Source organism: Pan troglodytes, chromosome 2 (genome assembly GCF_028858775.2).
Source record: "Pan troglodytes isolate AG18354 chromosome 2, NHGRI_mPanTro3-v2.0_pri, whole genome shotgun sequence".
Lineage (NCBI taxonomy): Eukaryota > Metazoa > Chordata > Mammalia > Primates > Hominidae > Pan > Pan troglodytes.
In genome coordinates, this window is record NC_086015.1 from 41,563,592 (window position 1) to 41,582,795 (window position 19,204).

The following is a 19,204-nucleotide window of genomic DNA, read 5'->3' on the forward strand; positions in this document are numbered from 1 at the left end:
CCTCCTAATCTCTTGGGAGACCTTGGGATTGTCGTAAGGAGGCCTGAGTGAATTCATAAAACATATGCAGTTCCTGAATCAACTAATAAGTAAAAGTATACCTTTTATCACCTGAGGTTCTGGTAAATATTTTGGTATTATAAAGGTTGCTTTCACACTTACAAAAGTTAAGAAGCATGGTTCTGACTTTCCTAAACTGGGGTTTCTAGAGCCCAAGCTCCATTAGCATGGTGATGACGGCCTGCAAAATCTTTCCAGCATTTCAGAAAGCCTGGTGGGATCACAGGGGTTGCCATTCAGCTACTGACAAGGTCAGCATCATTGCTTTCAGCTGGCGTTTTAGTACAGTTTTTCTGGTGACCTTGTGCTGATCAAACTTTCCGCGTGGCTTTTTATGACACTGTAAGAATTACTGGGGTCATGCCTGGAGAGGTGGCCCACAGTTCATGCACAGGCTCGAGTACAAGCCTTCCGGGGACTCATCTCTCAGCCCTGTTGTTATTCTCAGGGATTTGGAGGGTGCAGAGGTAGATGAAGTAAGCAAGCACTATTGTGCTTCCTGTGTTGAAGTCAGGGAATAAGAATTTCCTCTGTGCCACAAATAATGCTCCCCACCTGTATAGAATGCCTGGGAAATGCAACACTGGCCATCCTTCAGCTCCTCTGCCTACAGCTGTTGTGCTGGTGGGTTTCCTCCTATTCTCAGAGCAGAGAGCCACGAATGGGGCACTCGGGGCCGTGACAGGCATCCCTTAGCTCTGGCCTTCTGGTTGTGGGCGGACTCTGCTGTGTCCGGCAGCCCATCCAGCGTTGGATGGCATCAGCAACCTGAAAGCCCTTTCTTAGGCTGAACCAGAGTCTACCTCCATGTAATCACACACTCCCCTCCTATTTCTGCCCCGGAGCACCTACAGATATCTGTCTGTCTGTCCCCATCCCCACTGCCTACTTCCTCCAGACTCAGCATCCTGAGTTCCTTTGGGTTACTAGTTCATTTTGGAACTTATTCCATTATTGAATTATCCGTATTCTTTGGTTTTATACCTTTATTCCTCTTTAGTTGACCTTTTAGATACTTTTCTAACCATGCCCCCTCCCCCCTGCCCCGAAAGATCAGGGAAAATAAGAAGAAATCCAAACCCTTGTTTTGCTCCTCATCAGCAACAGTGGTAGGGAAGATGCCCACGGCACGGAGGTTCAGTGGTTGTTTTCATTCCTTCCTGTTAGCCAGTTTCCTCAAATTGGTCAGTATAATCCTACCTCTTGGAGCGATAGCTGGCTGGATTCTTCTGCCATTTTGGCAGTTATATATTGGTCTGGATTTAAAAGTGATGTTTATTCCATAGCTCTCCTGAATCTGACATTTGTTCCTCTTTCATCCTATACTTCCCTGGGCATGATACCCTTCTTTCCATCAGCTGTGTTGGAGAAATGTTAGCATGTGGCAGATGTATCCTTGCTTGTTTAATTAATGAGCCAAACAGTCCAGAAACTTAGGTTACAACCAAGGTAGTCTGGCAAGAAATATACATGAATTCAAAGAGGTTTGGGATAATTTTATTAATGATAAAACCATAAAGAACTCAGAAAATATTTTAAGATGCTTGGCATCAGGAACTATTTCATTTGTCTCCATATCCCCAGCACCACGCAGAGTAATTGACATTGACTAATTGCCCAATAAATATTCACTGAATGTTAGGAGAAGCTGGAGTATTTCCAAAATGAACATATGCTCAAGATATTCTACTAGAAGTTTACAATGTTATCTTTTACATTTAGATTAGTGATCCATTTTGAGTTAATTTTTGTGTGTTGTCCAGGATAGTTTCAAACAGTTGTGCAAAACAATTCTGTTTGTTGGTTATCATGGGTAGACTAATACCTGTCAGATCATATAACCCGACAGTCAGCTGGAAACACTTGGTCACATGAGATTGCCTATCTACATTTTAAATTTGGCTTCAGAGGGAGCAGCCAGCAACTCCCTTCAACCCCCTAAATTTTGGATTGTCCTAATGAAATCTTGGACTGAAGCAGTACATTTTTAACCAGGCTTTCTCAGGAGATTTGGTTCGGCTGGCACTCAGCCCACACTTTGCTTAACTCTGAGCAAAGGTGTCCGTGGGTGGATAATCCCACCTCCCCATTCTGGATGTGCCAGCACTTTTCCTACTCATCCCCAGTTATGGAATGTCTAAATTCTTTCTCATTTTCTCCTGTCACTACCATGCTGCAGTGAGCATCTTGGGGCACCTAACTATTAATTCTGGAGGACAGGTTCCAGCCGTGGCTTTGCTGGGTCAATGTTACAGCCATTTATGTCCCCTCAGATGTTGAGTTGGTCCTGGATGCTGCCCTGTAACTCCATCACACCCATCTGAAGTCCTGCCTGGTAGGCAGCAGACACTGGGTGTGGCTTGGTTTCTCATACCTTTTTATTTCAGTCCCTGGTGTTTTTGTCATCTTGTGTGGCAGTGGCAGTGCTCCAGCTGATCATTTTTATGGGACAGTCCTTCCTTGATGAGACCCAGATCCCTGTCACTTGACAACATAAAGAATATTATTCTTCATACCAGCATTTCCCAAAGCATTTTTTCAAAGGATAGTAACGACTTTTATGTCAAAAAACAAAACAAAATTCTGAGTTCAAATTAATTTTGGAACATAATTGAATTTAACGCAGGCTTTTTATTGCAGGACTTCATGGAGCTTTAGAAGCCCAGGAACACAAGGAGGATGCACTGTTTGGCATTTCCTAAATGTACTTGACCACAGAACACCATTTTTCTCCTGAGGTTTAGGAAATGGTGCTATGATATAGATTAGTTTTCTATGAATAATTTGGCTTTATGCCTTCATATACCTTTTCTCTCTACTCATGTAGAAACTCTTCTTCAGCTTCATGTTTTAATAATGGAAGAACTTAGTGATCTTTCATATCTAGAGATTTTTCTCTAGGTCCTTCTCATCGATAAGACCTGTTTCAAGATATGGCAAGCCCTAGTTCTGATCTCTGGGGTCCTCACCATTTATAGACTTCCATTAGTCCTGTGGTGACTTAATTGTTTTGTTATATTTTTAGTGGCCTCCTACACTATGGAAGACTTTCTGAAAGCCCATATCTCATGCTAAATTTAGCTGGATTTTTAACAGCCTTGATTGATTGCTGATCTTAATGGAAGAAAATGTGATCCTTTCTCTTCCTCCCTTGTCATTAAATTATTACTAATCTATGACCAGAGGAAGCAGCCACTGCATACGTGGGTGTATTTTTAAAAATTGTGACACATCATCAAGATGGATATACTTGCCGCTTTAATTCAACAGGCACCTGTTGAATGCCTGTGCATGCAAACATGATGCTGGGCTGAGCCCTGGGGCTTACCCTGAAGAGCTTTGGAGCCCACAGCAGAACTCCCAGCCAGGCTCATCCACCACTACAGCCACAACCATCCCTACCTGGAGAAAGGGGCTAAAAGAAGCCCATGGGATTAACAGACATTCTGAAACACCAACCCTTAGGAAAGGAGTAGAAATGGGAGTTGGGATTAAAAGCATAGGTGAGGTTAAAGGGTTTGAACAAAATGGGCCTGATCTTGGGCTTCTGAAGTCCTGTATAGTGTAACTGCTGACCTGAGGGCCTGTGGCTCTCCTGCAGTGAGGGAGGATCCAACTGGAGTATGACTTCCACCTCTGCATGGCCAGCCTGGTGACGTGAAGCACATTTCTTATGTCAGGTTCCCGGTTTCCTCTTCTGTAAAATGGAGGCAGCATGGGATTGTAATGAGGATTAATGGAGCTCATTTACCTGAACGCCCCAGAGGGTGCTTAGCAAATACTTTATGCTTCTTGTGGGTCCATTACTTTCCCTTGCCTGTTTTTTTAGGGACCCTGGAGTGTTACCTTGGCTTCTGATTAAAAGCTAGGTTGGCAGATGCAAGCACACATGCCTCCTATAGTGTTGTCCTAGACTGGGGTGGTGTTAGTGGTCAGGCAAATAATTGATCACTCTGTGTTCTCAAGACAAGCAATGGGTAAGAAGACAAGGCCACGGAGGTCAAAGATACAGAAAGATAATTGCCATATATGCTATGCAGCCAGTGCCCCTACGTCATGTGATTGTAGAGTGGTTCTTACACTAGGGTGGCATAGAATCACCTGAAGGGCTTGTTTAAACAGATCATGGGTGGTGGGTACAGCATTTCAGGTGGGGAAGATGAAAGGTTCTGGAGGTGGATGGTGGTGATGGTTGCAGAATAACGAAAATGTACTTCATGCCATAGAACTGGACACTTGAAAATGGTGAAAGTGATACATCTTATATTGCTCTCCCTGCCCCATCACAAATAGATTGCTAGGCTCACTCCTTATAGATTCTGATTCTGTACCTCTGAGGTGGACCTTAAGAGTCTGCATTTGTAACATTCCCACGTGATGCTGCTGGTCTAGGGACCCCATTGTGGAACCCTTGCTGACTGGGTTGGGAGTGACGTTGGGAACTGTTTCGCCAGAAATACTGGGGACCCTTGAGTGGTAATGGAATTGGTTGTATATTTTAGTATGGTAGTTCTTATAGATGATAAAGACCTCAGAAAAATCTCACTATGTCCATGCCCAAGAGTTCCACCATGAGCACATGCCTTGAGGGCAGTGACCCTGGCTCCTATTGTCTCTGTCTCTCTATATCTATAACTTTTAATCTTGAAATAGTTTAAGATTCATAAGAAGTTATAACTCATAAGAAGTTTTAACTCATAAAAAGTCAAAATAGTACAATAATCCCCCCTTATCCATTGGGAATACATTCTAAGACCCCTAGTAGATGCCTGAAACTGTGGGTAGTCCTGAACCCTTTATCTACTGTTTTTTCAATCTGATAACTGAGACAGCTAGTAAGGGATTAATGGGTAGTAGTGTAATAGCATGGATGTGCCGGACAAAGGTGTGATTCCCATCCTGGGCAGTATGGCATGAGATTTCATCACACTACTCAGAATAGCATGCAGTTTAAAACTTGTGAGGATGAGGGGAACTACTCTATGGAAAGATTCAGGTACTCTTTACCCGGCTTTTCCCAATGATAACATCTTACATATACATAGTACATTATCAAAAGTAGGAAACTGTTATTGGTTTAATACTATACATTCTTTTAAAAGAGTGCTCAGCTCAAGATTAGGAATCTATTTTTCAACTACCATTAGCCCCACTTTGGCGAGGCCAGGTGGGATAAGTGCTGGGGCTCCTATGGTGGGTGTGCTGCAGTCTTCAGCAGAGCTTGGCTACAGAGGAGAAAGATCTAAACTGGACCAATTTCATATGGTCATTGCCTGTGGCTTGTGGCTGATCATCTTGTTCTTTGGAATTGACTGTCTCATGAAATAGTGAGTTTCTTGTCACCAGAGAGATTTAAGCAAGAGCCATGGAATCCCTGTCCCCAGCACTGAGAAGGAACATGAACCATGTATTCCCTGAATGTCTTATTCCTTTAAAATCCTGTGATTCTATCAATTGTTTTGTTAGAGTTTGTGGCTGACATTGATTACACTATGAGTCATGTGACATTCCATGTTGATGTAGTTGCCAAAATGCTCGCCTTCCTGGGTTCTGCTTTCATTAGTTTGAGAGAGGAGCTGAGCCACAGAAAAGGGGCTGGAGTCTGCTAGATTAATGAAGATTTGGGATGTGTAGTCTGTTTTCACACTGCTGATAAAGACATACCCGAGATTGGGTAAATTATAAAGAACAAGAGGTTTAATGAACGCACAGTTCCACATGACTGGGGAAGCCTTGCAATCATAGCAGAAAGCGAAAGGCACGTCTTACATGGATGGTGGCAGGCAAAGAGAGAGAACTTGTGCAGGGGAACTCCTCTTTATAAAACCATCAGATCTCATGAGACTTACTCACTATCATGAGAACTGCATGGGAAAGACCCATCCCCATGATTCAACTACCTCCCACTGGGTCCCTCCCATGACAGTGAGAATTGTGGTAGCTACAATTCAAGATGAGATTTGGGTGGGGACACAGCCAAGCCATATCATTCCGCCCCGGCCCCTTCCAAATATCATCTCATCACATTCCAAAACCAATCATGCCTTCCCAACAGTCCCCCAAAGTCTTAACTCATTTCAGCATTAACTCAAAAGTCCACAGTCCAAAGTCTCATATGAGACAAGGCAAGTCCCTTCCACCTATGAGCTTTTAAAATTAAAAGCAAGTTAGTTACTTCCTAGATACAATGGGGTTACAGGCATATGGTAAATACACTCATTCCAAATGGGAAAAATTGGTCAAAACTAAAGGCTAAATGCCCCCATGCAAGTCCAAAACCCAGTGGGGAAGTCAAATCTTAAAGCTCCAAAATGATCTCCTTTTACTTCATGTCTCACATCTGGGTCATGCTGATGCAAAAGATAGGCTCCCATGGACTTGGGCAGCTCTGCATCTGTGGCTTTGCAGGGTATAGCACCCCACCTGGCTGCTTTCACTGGCTGGCATTGAGTATCTGTGGCTTTTCCAGGTTCATGGCACAAGCAGTTGGTGGATCTACCATTCTAGGGTCTGGAGGATGGGGGCCGTCTTCTCACAGCTCCACTAGGCAGTGCCCCAGCAGGAGTTCTGTGTGGAGGCTCTGACCCCACATTTCCCTTCCACACTGTCCTAGCAGAGGTTCTTTATGAGGGCCCCCGTGAGGGCCCCACTCCTGCAGCAGATTTCTGCCTGGGCATCCAGGCATTTCCATGCATCCTCTGAAATCTAGGCAGAGGTTCCCAAACCTTAATTCTTGACTTTGTGCAAGCTGCCAAGGCTTGGGGCTTGTGCCCTCTGAAGCAACAGCTCAAGCTGTACCTTGGCCCCTTTTAGCCATGGCTGGAGTGGCTGGGACACAGGGCACCAAGTCCCTAGGCTGCACAGAGCAGGGGGACCCCAGGCCTGGCCCATGAAACCATTTTTTCCTCCTAGGCCTCCAGGCCTGTGATAGGAGGGGCTGCCATGAAGACTTCTGACATCCCCTGGAGACATTTTCCCCATTGTCATGGCGATTAACATTTGGCTCCTCAGTACTTATGCAAATTTTTGCAGCCAGCTTGAATTTCTCCTCAGAAAATGGGTTTTTCTTTTCTATCGCATTGTCAGGCCACAAATTTTCCAAACTTTAATATTCTGTTTTCTTTTTAAAACTGAATGAATTTAACAGCACCCAAGTCACATCTTGAATGCTTTGCTGCTTAGAAATTTCTTCCACCAGATACCCTAAGTCATCTCCCTCAAGTTCAAAGTTCCACAAACCTCTAGAGCAGGGGCAAAATGCCACCAGTCTCTTTGCTAAAACAGCAAGAATCACCTTTACTCCAGTTCCCAACAAATTCCTCATCTCCCTCTGAGACCACCTCAGCCTAGATTTCGTTGTCCCTATTATTATCAGCATTTTGGTCAAAGCCATTCAACAAGTCTCTAGGAAGTTCCAAACTTTCTCACATTTCCTGTCTTCTTCTGAACCCTCCAAACTGTTCCAACCTCTGCCTGTTACCCAATTTCAAAGTCGCTTCCACATTTTCAGATATCTTCACAGCAATAGCCCTTTCCTGGTACCAATTTACTGTATTAGTCCGTTTTCACACTGCTGATAAAGACAACAATACCCCACTCCTGGTACCAATTTACTGTATTAGTCCATTTTTACACTGCTGATAGACACTGAGACTGGGTAAATTACACAGAAAAAGAGGTTTAATGGACTCACAGTTCCATGTGGCTGGGGAGGCCTCACAATCATGGTAGAAAGCAAAGACACGTCTTACATGGGTGGCAGCAGGCAAGAGAGAGAACTTGTGCCGGGGAACTCCTCATTATAAAACCGTTAGATCACATGAGACTTATTCATTTTCATGAGGACAGCACAGGAAATACCTGTCCCCATGATTCAGTTACCTCCCACTGGGTCCCTCCCATGATAGTGAGAATTGTGGAAGCTACAATTCAAGATGAGATTTGGGTGGGAACACAGCCAAACCATATCATGGGGGTAGAGTTGAGGGAAGGAGAGAACATTCCAGGGATAGGAAATAGCACATGCAAAGGTCCTGTGGCATGGCCTTTATGTGTAAAGGAGATATTGATAAACCTTGGTATGAAAGACTGTAGGTCTCTGGGTGCAAAGTAATGGCTGAGCATGAAGCTGAATTAGACTTGGCCACTAGCTTACTTTGCTGTTGACAGAATGTTGGTACAGATTGAGCATCCTTAATCTGAAAATCTGAAATCTGAAATGTCCCAAAATCTGAAACTTTTTGAGTGCTGACATGACACCACAAGTGGAAATTCTACACCTTACCTCATGTGATGAGTCACAGTTAAAACTTTTATTTCATGCCCCAAATTATTTCAAATATTGTATAAAGTTACCTTTATAGGTCGTGTGTAGAAGGTGTATATAAACATAAATGAATATGAAGTTTAGCCTTTAGTCCCATCCTCAAAGTATCTCTTTATTATATGGAGATATTTCAAAATCTGAAAAAATCCAAAATCTGAAAGACTTCTGGTCCCTCATATTTCAATTAAGGGATATGCAACGTGTACTTCTGCAGCTGCCTTGAGAATGCATATCATTGAATAATGTTAGTGGGAGGTTTTAAACTATCTGAAGATCACACAACTGTGAGAGCCCAGCTCCCCTGAAATGGGTAGGGTTGGTCAGTGATTTTGCTATGCACCAAAGCAGCTGCCTTGATCCCTCAGAGCCCCGGCATTTCTGCCCGGGGTTTGGCCACCCCTGGCCTTGGCTGACTTCTCATGGATGCAGCAAAATCCCAGTAGGATGCACCTCTCAAGTGGTTGGCAGCTTTTGCTGGACAGCTTTAGAGTCCTGTGGGTTATTCTGGTTGTTGCTATTCTTAAATATTGAGTGTCCAAAAGATTCGTGAACTGCATCTCAGCTGGGTGGGACCCTTTGGGACAGGAGTAGGGGAATAATGCCGTCGTTAATTGCAAAGAGGAGTTTGGGGACCAGGTTGTCTTATAGGTTTATTTTGAACAACTGATAGGCTTGGTATTGCTGGAAGTGGATAGATTTGGGTTGCCTGTGTCTAGCAGGTGGCTTCCTTTTCCAGTATGTTGCCCACTGGTCTCATCTATCAGACTCACTTGAGAGTATTTCATTATTCATCTAATAAAGGAGTATGTGAGATTCCCAGAGGAGGAGGATCTACTTCTCTACTTGACCTGGGTGAGGACCACTGGGAACATTTGCACCTTTCACCATTGCAAACTTTGACATGTGAGAGTTTCCAGAAATACAGAGATTCTTATTTTAATCCTTTTTCTTTTTAACTGCAGAAGGGAAATAATAATGGGATAGAATAACTGCAGGGAGTAGAGAGATGAGAAAACATTAGAAAAAATAGTACAGAAGTAGAGCTGGATGAGAATCCAAGTTATGAGAACCTACTGATGAGAGGCATGCAGAAATAAAAAGCCCAAATTCAGTGATCTGAATCAGGGCTCAGATGAGGCTGTTTGTATTGCACGGTAGGAATATATCCAGAAACAGTGGGCCTTTTATAAATTAAGCCTGCCATTCTCCAATTGCTTAAGACACTGAGGCCCATCAGGCCAGAAACATATGACCCACTTTTTCTGAGAAGGAACTTTCCCTTTAGGAGTGGTAATTTAGAAGAAAAGAACAAGCCCAATGAATAGTCCCTTATGGGAGGCATCTCAGCAGAGGCCCTTTTTGGGGGCAGGAGGGATTGCATAGCAATACTGCCTACCCAGAGTTGTTGTTCCCAGGCTAGGGTCCAACTCAGGGCAGGGAGATCTACTGGAGGCAGCGTATCACACACTAGTTGTCCAAGAGATGGAGAGAGAGTGCAAAATCTGAGCTGTGCTTATGGGAAGCTCGGAGTCTCACAAAACTACACCCATGCTGCCCATGGTTTATGTTTAATGAATGAAATGATGATTAAGATAGGACAATTGGACAAAAAGGCTGGGCCTTCTTAGGTGGGTATTGAGTGGGAAGTGATTCAAGAGGCCAGACATTCTGTCTGGACATTAGCTGGAAGTGGGGCTGGACAAGATGAACTAGAGCCCTCTTGTGGTCCCATCATTCAGGCCTGTAGCTTTCATTTGAGACCAGTGGTTCTTAAACTTTTGCAGGGATCAGAATCACCTGGAGGACTTGCTAAAGCACAAATTGCTGGGCCCCACCCCAGCGTTTCTGATTCAGTGGGTCTGGGGTTGGGACTAGGAGTGCATTTCAAAGCACTTTCTGGAGATATTGATGCTGCTGGTCCTGGGACCACACTCTGAGATACAGTAATCTAGACCATGAAGGAGGTCTGGATCCTGGGGAGGGAATCCGCTTTCTGCTTTCTTAGGCACTAGGAAGGCAAGGAGATACTTGGGGCTGGAAGGTGGCAGGGGAGCATGGAAGGGAGGAGTCCTTGTCCATCGCGTCTCACCATCTGAGGAGCTGTCATCCTTTATTCATCCTGCCCTTCTGCTTGCCCTCAGTCTCAGAAATTCCAAAAGACAGCTTATGACCCTGCATTTTTGGTTAAAGAAAGGAGGGAACTGAACTGTCTGCTCTATGAATTCTGGGCTAGTGGGGATCATGGGGATTTTGTAAATTATTTTGGTAGCCTGTTGAGTTTTGTCTCAGGATTTCAGCGGAATCCAAACCATGTGACATGGACCATTATCATTCAGCTGCCACCTCCTGGATCCTGCCCTGTAAACATGCCCAGGGGTCTCTGAGGATGGACGCGTGTCATTCACACACCAAGTGTGTTAGAGACAACAGAAAACATTGTTTTTTTCCTGTGTTCTGGTGAAAGTCTTTTCTGTCTTTCCCTTTGTTTCTTCGAGGGAGCTTGAGTGGCAGGATTATTATTAAGAGTACTTTTTAAGTTCCCAACAATTTGATAGGAAATGAACTGAATGGGAGTTCACATTTTATCCTCAAGAAAATGACCGCAAGAAGGCCTTACTGTGGGGTGGTTAAGAGCATGGCCTGGCTTTGGAATGCCTGGATTGGGAATCCTTGTTTTGTCACATCATCGCTGTGTGATCCTAAGCCAGTGATGTGACCTCCCTGCACTTCAATTTCCTCACCTCTAAAGTTGGGATAATACTACAACTTATTTAGTAGGATTGCTGTAAGGACCAAATAAGATAATATAGCTCATGCAGTTAGAATTGGACCTGTCACTTACAGATAGAAGGCAATACATTTTAGTTCTTACTGTAAGACTGAGACATCCAAAGACGTCTCATACTGTAACGTGTGATATTTATGTATATGCTTTTTAAGGACTACAATCCTCAGTTTCCTACCTACTCAAGGTTATGTTTTGTAGATGCTAACAGTGTACATTCTAGAGAAAATCAGCTGGAGGGAGGAAAATGGTACAGTTCTAAAATTCTTTAAGCCTCGTTTAATTTTTTACCTGTTACTGCTTTCATCATCACCTCTCACTCTCATTTTCTAATAAGCCTGAAAAGCATGATGGAGTCATAAATCATGTCTGTAAAATGAAGATGTATAGACTTTGGTAAGATCTCACATGTGATGTTAATAACAATACCTTACATATCTGGCCTCACACTTCACTTAAACTGTCCCATTTAATCCCTGAAGTGGTCTCATTAGCTTCTGTTAGTCCCATTTTACAGTTTGTACAGTGGAGACTTCAGAGAAGAACCTGGCCCAGGCTCCACAGGCAGTTAATGACAGAGCTGGGATTTTTTTTTGTGGAGGAACAGGGGAGACTTTTCTGGTAAAGACCAGAAAACCTGCTAGACAGATTCTAAAAGAGCCATAACACTCAGAGCTGGGATTTTAACTTCATCTTCTACTTCAGGGACCACCTTGTTCCCAGTGTGTTTAAACACCTGGCTGGTTTTTCACTTGGGGTTCTCATTCAGATTCGTGATTCTGTTTACTGAGAGATGATGTCCCAGTTACTCTAGCTCTGTAACAAATGACTCCAAAACTTGGGGCTGTGAAATAATCATTTTATTTTGCTCATGGATTCTGTGGGTTGTTCAGACTCAGTGTTCCATGATATTTGGGGCCTCAGCAGGGGTGATTCAACCACAGGAGCTAGAGTCCCCTGGGGTGTCTTTGCCCACGTGTCCCACAGGTGCATGGTTAGGACAGGGACCTCAGATGGGCTGTCATCCAGAACACCTACGTGTGGCCTCTCAATGTGGTCTTTCTGCCTGGGCTGACTTGGGTTTCCTCAGAGCATGGCAACCTGATTCCTAGTGAGATTTCTGAGAGAGTGCGGTTGTCTGGCACTTCTGTGATCTGGCAATAGCTTCAAGGAAGGAAATATATTTTTACATTGAAAGAAGAGAATATGAGCCATGTGTGCCAGGTACGGGGAGCCACCTGTGAAGATCCTGAGTAGAGGCTTAGGTCACTGTGGACACAGTGGCAGCAGTGGACAAGGACAAGGGATGCCGGGTCATGCATTCACCCCACAAATATTCCATCTATCTCTGAACTAGGCAGAATGAGCAGGGCACCAATCTAGTGGCTCTTCTGGATAATCACTTCACATGGGAATCCTAGGACTCCATATTATATTCTTATCCTGTTGAAAATTTGACCTTTTAAAGATTTATTTATATTTAGCTCAGGACTTAAAAGTTCCATGTACTATCTAAAAAGGGAAAAGTTCATCCCAGTCAATGTCCTGTCTTGCTTATGTTTAAGTCGGATAGGAAGAAAAAAATCCACACCAGGAGAAGATTGGTTGTAAAAGTTTATTTTACATTTATGTGAAGTTTATTTTTGGTTCTGATATTCTTCATAGGGTAGATATTTCTTTTAAGACTGTTAATAGTGTATTTCCTTTTTATTTGCCACTCCCCACCAAAATAAACCCTCTTTTATTTTTGAATCAGCTTCATATCTTCAGAACGTCCAACTTTAAATAATGGTTGGAGAAGCTCCAGGTTAAGTAGAGAGTAAAATCCTATTGCTTTCTGACCTTTGGGTTAGGATCAAGTGTGGTGTAATAAAATATCAGTCCCAAGAGTCACCTTTGCTGATTTTTTTCCTATTATTCTTTCCTGTTATTCCATATTCATGCAGGTCTTGCAGCCAAGGATTGTTACATTAAGATCCAATCTGAAATTAAAACTTATGGTTTTAACCAATAAGCTATAAAGCTGTTGAACTCCCACTGGGATGTGGTTACCTTTTCCTAAACTTCCTGCATTGTCTCCTTTTAGCCCCACAGTTGATTTCTTATTGAGCCTTTGGAAAGTTCCTTGCCGTTTCACAGCCATTTCCCGTCAGAGTGGGGAATATTGACTATGCAAACCACTTAAGGTCACAGGCGCCACAGCTGTGTTTCTTCTTTGCAGAAGGGGGGTTTCTTTGGGTGGGGCTGTGCTCAGCCCTTCCGGGTGGTGAAGGTCTGAGGTCACACTGGGAGAGCAGGTCCATATCGGGATTGGGGCTCCAGCAGGATCAGAATGACTTCACCCAGACTTCTGGACCTGGAACTCATTCTCAGAACCTTCCAGAAGACCCTGCCCTGGAATTGCTTTCAAGGGTCTTTTTCATCTGTGTACAGAGTATATTTCCTTGGAGGCAGCTTTGCTGAAGGCCCCTTGAGTCAAGGGTAATAGGGTGGGAGCAGCTATACACAGTTGCATTTCAGTGTTTGATGATAAAATGATGTCCGTTGGTGAGCATCTTGGTGGTGAGGAAGTTTATACGACCACAGATGCTTCTCACCCCAAGGTACCCGTGCCCTGTGCTGTTGGTGCCACTCATCCTAGGGCATTCCTGCTTGGCAGTAGCAGATTCTAGATTGTCCTGTTTGCTGGTTTGGGGGCTGCAGGGGTCTGCAGAGTGCTGCAAGGAGGAGGAGTCCCAGATCACTGGTTGACCTTCAGCGGGCATTTAACAGCATATTCCATCAGGCCTCACCTACTAGTGTTTTGTTCAGGCTGCTGTGTAACTTTGACTTTCTCTGCTGTCTCCTATTTAAGAGTAAATAAAGGTAGTGACAGTCACAAAAATAGCATCAATGATGACAACTAGCGTTTACTGAGTGCTGACTATACCCAGGCACCATTCTAACCTCTTTACCCAAGTTGTCTCTGCTAGTCCTCACCACAGCCCTGGGAAGTGTGTGCTGTCATATACCCATGAAGAAACTGAGGCCAAGAAAGGAAAGCAGCTCTGCCCAAGGTGTTATAAGCAGAGAGCACTGAGACAGGACCCAAGCCCAATTTGTATTGACTGGGGAATCAGTACTCAATTCTCTTAGTCTTTGGCTGTTTTGTTGAGTGCCCAGGTCATCCTGGTAGAAGGGAGACAGTGACCCACGTGAAAAAGGATGGCTACAGATGCATGGCTGCATGGCTGTGCATCATCCACCCTGGAGTATCTGCTTGCCAAAAATGGGGCTACCTGCAAAATGCTTTGAGCACTGTGGAAACAAGCCATTACAACTCCAAACGTTTATTTTTCTGATAATAGGTCAAGGTTTTCATAATTGAGTTTTAGGGGGGCTAATTTTAGACTTTCTGAAAATCAGTCTCAAGAAACAAAACCCAGAGTCAAGTAAAAGGATGCTTTTGGAACTGATGATTATCAGAAGAAGCCATGAAGGGCTCAGCCATAACCCCGGGAAAGCTCACTGGCCAGCAGCCTGGAGCCAGTGGAGCTTCAGGTGGCTTTAATTCTTCCCTGGATGCTGGTGGTCTCCAGGGACACAGGGGTAAACAGGTCACCGTCCTTGTCCTCAAGGGCGTCATCCTCCAGGGAGGACATAGCTGGTAATGACAAAATGTGGGCCAGCGCCTTCTTGCAGCTGGGCACACAGGGCTAGGGGAACTGAGAGGAGAAAAGGATGAATTTGGCCTTGGCTTGGAGCAGCCTTTTAACAGAAACACTCGTAACTTTCCTGCAGATGCACTTCCTGTGAATGAAGAGTCTTGATATATATTTTTCTTTAACAAGAGAAAGCCAGGCTTTTGATTAATAATTTATATGTCAATGTTGGGATCTTCATTCTGTTATGAAAGATTTCAGTTACAACAGTGTGAGGTGGGTGGTCAGGAAACATTCCCCCTGGGCTCACTTTTTGCTTAGAAAAGTCCTGATGGAGAGGTTGAGGTGGGAAGAGAGTGAGGGGGAAGACTCCGTGGAGCATGACAGGCATGCTGTGCCTGCCACAGCCAAGCATGGAGGTCCCAACCATAATGTGTTTTTGAGACAGGATCTGGCTCTATCGCCCAGGCTGGAATGCAGTGGTGCAATCTTGGCTCACTGCAACCTCCGCCTCCCAGGCTCAAGCCATCCTCCCTCAGCCTCCCGAGTACCTGGGACTACAGGCGCACCACCACCATGCCTGCCTAATTTTTTGCATTTTTTGCAGAGGCAGAGGTTTCGCCATGTTGCTCAGGCTGGTGTCGAACTCAAGTGATCCACCTACCTCGGCCTCCCAAAGTGCTGGGATTACAGGCATGAGCCACCACACTCCACCTCCAACCACAATTCTTGTTTTAAAAAATGAAAATAGAGTGAAACAGAAATGATAGAATCAAGTCACCTTGCTCATTCACAGTCATGTGCGGCTAGGACACCATGTGGTCCAGTCTGACACAGGCTGATCCCTTCCCCTCAGGACCCATCCTTGGGGTCGTCCAGTCCTTGGGCTCTGTTCCTCTGATGTGGCACAGGTGGTCAGTGGGGCAGGGAAGACAGAAAGATGAGGGCCACATCCACAGAAGTCATTTCCTTCCTGTGGTACAGACATGACACCACCCTGTGGGATGAATGGGGATTCCCATGTTTGCTAGTTACATATGGCCAAGCCCTTCAGCCTTTCTGCCCCACTTCCAGTTTCTTTCTTGGGTGGGAATGCCTTGAGCCTCAGTTAATTGTTTGAGTTTTCTTGAGTATAAAAGGAATCCTGGCTGGGCATTGAGTGAATACAATCATAAAACCCAAATGATGCTGTTGGCCTCATCTGAGCTGAGAGTGGTGTTGGCACCTTCATAGCTGACATCAAATGGATCTCCAAGCCCAAACACTAACAGTGGAACCAGCTATTGCTGCTTCTGGTGTATCATCCAAATGGGTTTTCCCAGCCATCTTCTGGTGCATTTCTAACATACCCTTAAAAGGCATAAAAAAGTGGCATAGATGATGGCTGGAAAGATTAAGTTCTTTCTGATGGCTTCTTTAATTTTGGAATAACCAGCCTTCCTTCAACCCCCTTACATGCATTAGAAACTTCTGAACTGTTTTTATTCTGTTTTTAATTAGGTTGTGGTACAAGAGGAGCAATTAATAAAACCTTCCATTTCCACATCTACTGTGAAACTTTGTGACTTCTTCCCGTGTGATGATGGCTAAGTGCGCAGAACATGTGAAATTTAAGTAGATTTGTGGAAACAGAAACACATTTTTATTTAGTTGTGAGCGTCACTTGGAGTATAAATAGAGCCCTTTATGATTCGTGTGCTGGTCTTTCTTCCTGGAGGGCTTCAGTATTATCTCATGCTGTCATCTTTATGTTGTATTGGAAAAATCTGGGATTCTTTTTCCCTTGGTCATTATTTGCTTTTTAAAAAATAATGTAGTTTTAAAGAATTCTTGCTATTTAATCTCAAGCCCAAACATGGTTTTTAGTGAGGAACTGATACTTAATAAAGTTTGATATTTTTAGTTCTAGAAAGAATTGTTTTGGGGGGTGGGAGGCTGCAGTTGAGAGGTACAAGAAATGTTCAATGAGGGGAAGACACTCTACTGTGGTTCCATTTGCTCTTTGAAAACTTGTGTTTCTGTTGGAAAGAAAGGTTTGATTTTGGAAGTTTTAAATGTACTGCATGATGTTGCTAAATTTTAGTTCGTTGCTGGGAAGTTTTGGATGAGCTCATTTCATAAGGATTTATGTGCCTTATAGGCCAATGTGGGGTAAGGGGTGGAGAAGCTTGCCTCCTTCAGAAGGGTCTTCATTCCTAGAGGGATATGGAATGACCCACTGCTTTTTGGTGGGAAACGTAAAGGCCAGTCAGCTTTTGGATGAATTTTCAAGGAAGACAGCAGCTGTCCATCTTCAGTCTTGACTTGCCATTCCCTTAGGGAGTTCCTTCCTTTCACCCATCTTTTTCTCCCCATGGCTTGGCCATGCCACAGTGGTCCCTCGGCTTCAACAGTCTTGCTTGCTTACATCTACTAACTGGGCAAGAGAAACCATTCTCCCATTGGCCCTGGACCACCACTCTGATTTGGATTTAGATGGGATCAGGAATTTTGTTTGGAATCCTTTTGGCCTTAAACAAAATAATGATGAGAGAAATCTGCCTCCCATAAGTCATAATCTCAGCAGGCTCCTGTGTCTGAGCTATTTCTGTATCCAGGTCCCCAAGAGGGCTACAGGGAAAACTTCATCATGATGGGAGGGAAGAAAGAAGGTAAAGTCCTAAGATGTTTGCTTCCTATTCCTTGTAAGGTTTAGCCATGTATAGTCATGTGCCAGTCACCTAGGGCTGAGAAAGGGGAGCAAGCAGAGAGGGAGAAGAGGAAGAAGCCAAATGAGATGGTTCGTAATTGATTAGTGGAAGTTAAATCATGTTAAGGATAGGAGGCTTGTCCCCTCCATCATGATTTAGTATCTCATCCTTCCCAAGAGAAGTTTTGAGAACCTGTCCTCTGGTATCCAGGAAATGGCCTCCCCAGCAGTGTGCATAGTCCCAGGGAAGCCGTCTCATGAGCCCCTCCTTCTCTTGACTCCTCTCCTAATGGTCACATGGTGCCACCACTCTTTCAAGCCAAGTCAAATTGCATGCAGCAGAAAACCCAAATAAGTTTATGCAGTAGAGGTTTATTCTCACACTGAAGTAATTCAGCATTGGTATGGTGGCTCCATGGACATCAAGGATCAAGGATCCTTTCCTCTTTCTGTTCCACCATCCTCAGAACATGGCTTCCAGTTTCAAAGTTACCTTATGGCCCAATGTGGCTGTTGGAGCTCCAGCCATCACATCCAAATTCCAGATAGGAAAAAGAAGGAAGAGAGAAGATTACAAAAGAAAATTATCTCCCAGCTAATTTGTCTTTATTTATGGAGTTTTCCTGGAAGCCTCACATTATGGTTTCTGCTTGTATCTTCTTGACCACCTCTTCTCCAGGGGAGACTAGAAAATGTCTTTTAGGTAGGCATATTGTAGATTGGAATAAAGTTGAGTTTGGTTAAAAGGGAAAAGTAGAGAATGGATATTGGTTAGGCATATAGTCTCTGCCATGGTCTAGAATATATGAAGAACCTCATGTGTGAACCTTAATATATTCTGCCAAATATTCTGTTTATAATATCTAACCCTCCTATCAGATCCTAGGCCATTTGGAAGCCAGGAGCTTATCCTCTCCTCTTTGTATCAAGCCAGGGGCCCACATGTTGGGGTTATAGCCCATCTTTGTTCTATTGATTCAGATTCAGCCCTTGCCTCCCATATCCCTCACCATGGATATGCAGTTATAAATGATTTCTTGTTAAGCATTTTTAAAAGGTTAACTTCTTCCCAGAGAGCTTTTACATAATTATCCATTTAATGTGTTTTTAATGATAAAGAATCTAATAGTTATCAATAATGTTGGAAAAGTAATTCTAGGCATGAAAATTAGCAGTATGGTACATATGAAGTACATACCAAGTACTACCTGATTCCAGATATTAGGAAAACAAGACAGAAGGGTTTCACCACTAGTCAGTATCAGTAGATTGTTGGGGAGAAATCTTTATGAAAAATGCCACTTTTCACTCTTTTTATCAAGTTTGAACTGACTGTGGAAAGATGGGAGATGTCTGAGAAAACTTGTGTCAGTACTTCATGTTTGTAAAAGGACAGGGAATCCTTCTGAAAATCTAGTTACATAAATTTATGTTCCACCACAAGAAAAATCAGTGGATGGCTGGAAGGCGGGGCTTTCCCTTTTGCTCTGGAAGGGAAGGAAACTCTGACAGCCGGACTTCTCAGTCGGAAAGTGTCTTTGGTGAGCCTTACTATGTGACTGGCTGATTCACTTTGTCCGCTAAGTCTTGGGAGAGGTGATGTAACCAGGAACTGCAACTTCTAGGGAAAGGGGAAAAATCACTGTTGGCCCCACCCTCTAGCATTGGAAGCTTAACAGGGCTTTGGCCCACAGCAGATGGAA

General features: G+C 43.9%; 1 protein-coding gene and 1 non-coding gene across 7 annotated transcripts in view; one reads left to right on the forward strand and one right to left on the reverse strand.

The window, feature by feature from the left end:
- ITGA9 (integrin subunit alpha 9) overlaps positions 1-19,204 on the forward strand; it is a 374,600-nt gene that overhangs the window by 109,189 nt on the left and 246,207 nt on the right. The gene's annotated exons all lie outside the window — the stretch shown is intronic.
- On the reverse strand, positions 11,780-11,842 carry LOC112208800 (U7 small nuclear RNA). The gene has a single exon (XR_002943358.1). It is a non-coding gene; the product is annotated as a U7 small nuclear RNA (small nuclear RNA).